Genomic DNA, 6000 nt, shown 5'->3' on the forward strand with positions numbered 1-6000 from the left:
TGAGCTGAGAAAATGAGCTAAATCATGTGAATTTGGAGAGCTTGAAGAATCACTCCTCCAAGATAGGATAATTTCGGAATCACAAATGACTCTCTGAGAGAACGGCTTTTGAGAGAAGTTGATCTCATGCTGGAGAAAGCAATAAATATCTGCAGAGCAGCAGAGACAATGAAATGCCAGATTAAACAGATGACAGAAGCCACACACAGTCAAGCAATTAGATGCAGTTAAACAGAAACAGCCCCGGGAAAGAACAATTAGATAGTCTTAACGTAAAAAGAATAAAATTGCCATTAAGACATTTAAATGCAGCCAATGCAGAACAGAGCATTTACCAGGTAATTGTTCAGCCTATGGAAAGCAGTGTAAGAACTGTGATAAACTAAATCACTTTGCTAAGATGTGTAAATCAAAGAAAGTGTACACAACTGACACAGGCACTGAAACAGAACTTTTCGTTTTTACAGTAGCAACAAATTCCAAAGAAGATGAATGGAAGGTTGATTTAAAAATTGCCAACATGATGGTGAATTTCAAGCTTGACACAGCTGCACAAGTGAATGTCACTCCCATAAGCCTGTATTGTAAGAAAAGCAAAGAAAAACAACCAACTAAAACAAAAGTGAAGCTGTCTACTTATACAGGTGAAAAAATTGCTGCAGAAGGGCAAGTGCACACTTAAAGTGATCTACAAAAAACAGTCTCAAGCACTTCCATTCATAGTGGTGAAAACTGATGCAAAACCCACTCTTAGAATCAAAGCTTGTGAGAATCTGAAGCTAATCAAGAGAATAATGATCATCACCACTGATGACATTCTGAGCGAGTATAAAGATGTGTTCCAGGGGATTGGCTGTCTAAAAGGAGAACACACCATCAAGATTCACAAAATTGTGACACACAAAATGCACCTGCCCAAGAAAATACCAGTAATGCTGAGAGAGCGACTGAAAGCAGAGTTGGACAGAATGGAGAAACTTCACATCATCAAGAAAATTGAAGAACCAACAAAGTGGTTTAATCCAATTGTAATTGTAGAAAAATCAGATGGGATCTGCGAGTCTGTCTGGATCCCAGAGACTTAAACCAAGCAGTACAAAGAGAGCATTACCAGCTGCCCACAGTAGAAGAGATCACGTGTAAACTAGCTGATGCTAAATACTATTCAGTTTTGGATGTGAGTTCAGGTTTCTGGCAGGTCAAGCTGGATGAATGCAGCTCCTATCTCTGTACCTTCAACACATCATACGGGCAATACAGATTATTACGCTTACCTTTTAGTATTAATTCAGCTCCGGAGGTGTTCCACAGAACAGTGAAGCAGCTGTTTGAAGGGTTAGAGGTTGTGGAAACCTATATTGATGATGTGCTGGTCTGGGGAGCCTCAGGAAAAGAACATGACCACAGACTGAGGCAGGTGCTGGCCAGAGCTAGAGAAAGGAACCTCAAGTTGAAGAAGGAAAAATGTAAAATAGTTCTTCATGAAATCAAATACTTGGGACATGTGCTAACAAGTGAGGGACTGAAGCTGGAGCTGAGTAAAATCGAAGCAGTTGTGAACATGCCACCCCCAGAATGTAAAAAAGACTTGGAGAGGTTTTTGGGAATGGTGACCTATCTTGGGAAATTCACTCTGAATATGTCAAACCTGACAGCACCTCTCAAAGAACGTCTACAAAATGGTGTGTAATGGCACTGGGAACAAAGTCACCAGGAAGCTTTGACCAGTCTGAAGAGAACACTGACCCAGGCACCAGTGTTAAAGTATTATGATGTCTGTCAGCCGGTCAAGGCCTCAGTGGATGCTTCAAAGACTGGCCTGGGAGCTGTCCTCTTGCAAAATGAGGCACCAGTGGCTTACGCTTCAAAGGCAATGACTGAAACACAGCAGCGGTATGTCCAAATAGGGAAAGTAATGCTAGCAATTGTGTTTGGCCTAGAACGTTTCCACCAGTTTGTCTTTGGCAAAGATGTGGAGGTAGAGTCTGATCATAAGCCTTTGCAAGCTACACTTAAAAAGCCCCTGAATTGTGCACCACCAAGAATCCAAAGATCACTAATGCGTCTGCAGAAGTACCAGGTGAGAGTTAAATACAAACTGGGCAAGGAAATGTACATCACAGACACTCTGTCATGGTGCATACCTACCCATCACAGAGGAAGAGGATAAAGAAACAGAAGCACAGGTTCACATGCTGACAAAGAACTTACCTGTGGCTGTAACCAAACTGGATGAGATCAGGGAAGTGACCAAGAACAACGCCACCCTGAGAAACCTGCAGCAGACTGTGCAAACTGGCTGGTCCACACATCGGAGCGGAGCCCCTTCTGCTGTACAGGAGTGCTGGAACTTTCATGAGGAACTTCATGTAGCAGAAGGAATACTTTTCAAAGGAGAAAAGACCATAATTCCTGCAACACTGAGGAAAGAAATGCTGCAGCACATACATGAAAGTCACCTCAGCACAGAAACAGGCAGGAGAGGAGCTCGTGATGTAATGTATTGGCCTGGAATGGGAGCACAAATCGGGGAAATGATGAATGCGTGTGCAGTGTGCCAAAAGTATAATAAATCGCAACAAGAAGAATCATTTCAACCACATAACATTCCAGAGAGGCCCTGGCAGAAAATTGGAGTGGACTTGTTCACATTTGACAACAGTGAGTACCGACTGGCAGTAGATTATTACTCAAAGGTTTTTGAGTCTGTGCTGCTGAGAAATGATAGTAATAAACTGTAATAAATTATTTTAAATGAATTTTTGCTCGCCACGGCATACCTGAAGTGCTCATCTCATAACGTTCACAATTCTTAGGCACTGAGTTTTGCAAGTCTGCATAGGGCGGGGAGTTTTGCCACACTACGTCAAGACCCAAATGTCCACAATCCAACGGAATGGTGGAATGTACCGTTGAGACCTTAAAACACCTGTTGAAAGAGGCAAAGGCGGATGGAAGAGACCCCTACCTGGCTCTGCTGGATTTCAGGAATATTCCATTACAGGGCATTGGATCATCTCCAGCACAGCACCTGATGGGGAGAAGTCTAAGTACTAAGCTTCCAACTGCGCCCCAACTGTTGTTTCCACAGCTAGTGAGCTATAGCATGCAGGACCTGCTCAAACTGAGACAGCAGAAGCAGAAACAGTACTTTCATCGAGGAGCCTGACCTCTGCCTGACCTGAACATGGGAGAGACAGTGAGGATTCAGCATGAAGGGATCTGGAATCCTGCTGTTGACACAGGAATCACAGGAGAACCAAGGCCTTACATAGTGCAGACTCCAAACAGACAACAGGACAGGAGAAACCAGAAATTCTTACGGAAGACAAATGAAACACAACCCTGCTCTGAACCAGAAAGTGTAGCTGAAGATCAAAAACCAGAATGCACCAGCGAAGCAACAGATTACCAGACAAAGCCTGAGACTCCTGAAAACTATCTAAGGGGTGATAGTGACACAGAGCTGGAGAAGGCCCATTGTCACCATTCAGAACATCCAGTGGAAGAATTGTGAAAAAATCGCAGAGATACAGACCCATAGATGTTTACAGCACAGAAGAAGGCCATTCGACCCATCGTGTCCGCACTGGTCAACAAAAATCTGACTACACTAATCCCATTTTCCAGCCTTTGGCCCATAGCCCTGGAGGCAATGGCAATGCAAGTGAATATCTAAATATTTCTTAAATGTTACGAGAGTTTCAGGCAGTGAGATCCAGACTGCCACCACCCTCTGGGTAAAATAATTTCTTCTCAACTCCTCTCTTATCCTTCTACCTCTTACCTTAAATCTATGCCCCCTGGTATTGCAAAAATTGCCTTCCTATCCACCCTATCTGTGCCCCTCATAATCTTTTACACCTCCATCAGATCCCCTTTCAACCTTTGATGCTTCAAGGAAAACAACCCCAGCCTATCCAATCTTTCCTCATAGCTCAGACCCTCAAACCAGGCAGCATGCTGGTACATCTCCTCTCCAGTGCAATCAGATCCTTCCTATAATGTGGTGACCAGAGCTGCACGCAGTACTCAAGTTGTGGCCTAATCAGCGTTTTATACAGTTCCAGCATAACCTCCCTGCTCTTGTATTCTATGCCTTGGCTAATAAAGGCAAGTATCCCATATGCCTTCTGAACCACCTTATCTAGCTGCCCTGCTAACTTCAGCGGTCTGTAGATATGCACACCAAGGTCCCTCTGATCTTCAGAGATAAGATAAAGACAAAACGGACTGATCAAAACAAAGTGAGAAAGAATAGATAAGAAACTTTATGCACTTGAGTTGTACATAAGTTTTTTTTTAAAAAGGGAAATGTCATGATAATAGTTGATTGTGGTAGTGTACTCCAGTATTAGATACTATACAGTACTCTGTACTCGATATGGGGTCACCTGACCTGGGAGTTGACGGTCAGATACCACATGTTGGAACCTGTCTTGATAGAATTCAGTTACTGCAGATATCTGTTTATATTAGGAAAATGTGTTATCAGTAAATTTAGCTCAGCTACAATGTCGACGGCCTGTGTGCATCATTGAAACAAAAAACAAGACACCCCTGACCCATAGGGTGGAATCTTGTTGAGGCATCCAGGGTTTCACCTGCCAGCTGGGTAGCCAGCAAGGGACCTATGCTGCCTCATTTCGGGAAGGCCTGCTAAAGCATAAGCAAATCAGGCAGTGGCAAGACCACGGCGGGCCTTCCCCTGGCCTCATGACACTGGAGACAGTGGAGAGTCTCACCTACCAAGAGCTGCCAGCCTCTTGTGCTCAGCAGCGCCACTGGGGGGGTGGTGGCTGCTGCTAAAAGGACAGGCACCGGAGCAACCCAGGCCACAGGTAAGTAATGTGCTGGGGATGGAGGTGGGTTTTGTTTCAGAGGGTGGGGATTACAGAGAGAGGGGTACAGAAGGGTTGCCAGCAAAGGCAGGGAGTGGCTCTCAGTGCCCCCCCACCCCACTTCCTGATGCCCAGCCCACAATCTAGCACTGGGTGCCTTTGATCAAGGATCCCCTAGGATGTGATAAACTAGCCGCACGGTTTTAGCTGCCGTGCACGCCACATGGTGACAGGCCCGCCTGCAGCTGGATTAGTACCAGCGGCATCAGGATGAGGCCATAAGTGGTCATTAATTGGCCACTTAAGGGCCTCAATTGGCAGCGAGGTGGGAAGGTTGACCATGAGAGCCTTCCCTCGCAGAACTTCACTCAGATGGATGCGGCAAGGCAGTGAGGTTCCAGTACGCCACCATCCCACCTAAGTACATATCCTCCCCACCTCCAAGCTCACCACCAGAGTGAGCAGGAGATTCCGCCCACCATCACTACAACTTTTCCCGATCCTACAATCTCTCCTCCCCTCTCTCCTCTCCACTCACAGGCTGTAACCCAGCAACACAGGCCATCCCACCCGGCTGCCAACCAAGCCTCTCAGCCGAGAAATGGAGAAAAAAATTCAAATGAGGTTCTGCAGTTAAATTCACCAGGACTTTCACATTTACTGGTGTTTGCTGAGCACTACGACCAAATCACAACACCCCCACCTCCCCCATCCCATCCGTTCAATCCTTCTGTCCCTGAAGGGGTGAATTCTTTCTACTAGAGATCTACCTTGTCCCACTTGAGTCTATAAAAAGAATTGTCAGCCTCAGTGTCCTTGCTGGTTCCAGTTTCATTAGCTGTCAGCAGATGATGAAGAGCACAATATGTGTGGTCACAACCTGCCGGATATTCTGAATATGAGGCTCCATGCTGCTCTCAACCAAGTTTAATGCACAGCTCAATAATATACATAGGTAAGCTTAATGAAAATTATATATATGTGTGTTTTATATATCAAATATAAATGTACTGTAAAATATAAGTTTTGTGTGCATATATTTGTGTGTATATGTCTAAATGTAACAACTTACACTTACATAATATAGTTAACATGGTAAAACATTCCAAGACACTTAACATGAGTGAATATCAATAAAATATTTTTGTCATTTTTGACA

The sequence above is a fragment of the Cetorhinus maximus genome, chromosome 13, assembly GCF_964194155.1.
Source record: "Cetorhinus maximus chromosome 13, sCetMax3.hap1.1, whole genome shotgun sequence".
Lineage (NCBI taxonomy): Eukaryota > Metazoa > Chordata > Chondrichthyes > Lamniformes > Cetorhinidae > Cetorhinus > Cetorhinus maximus.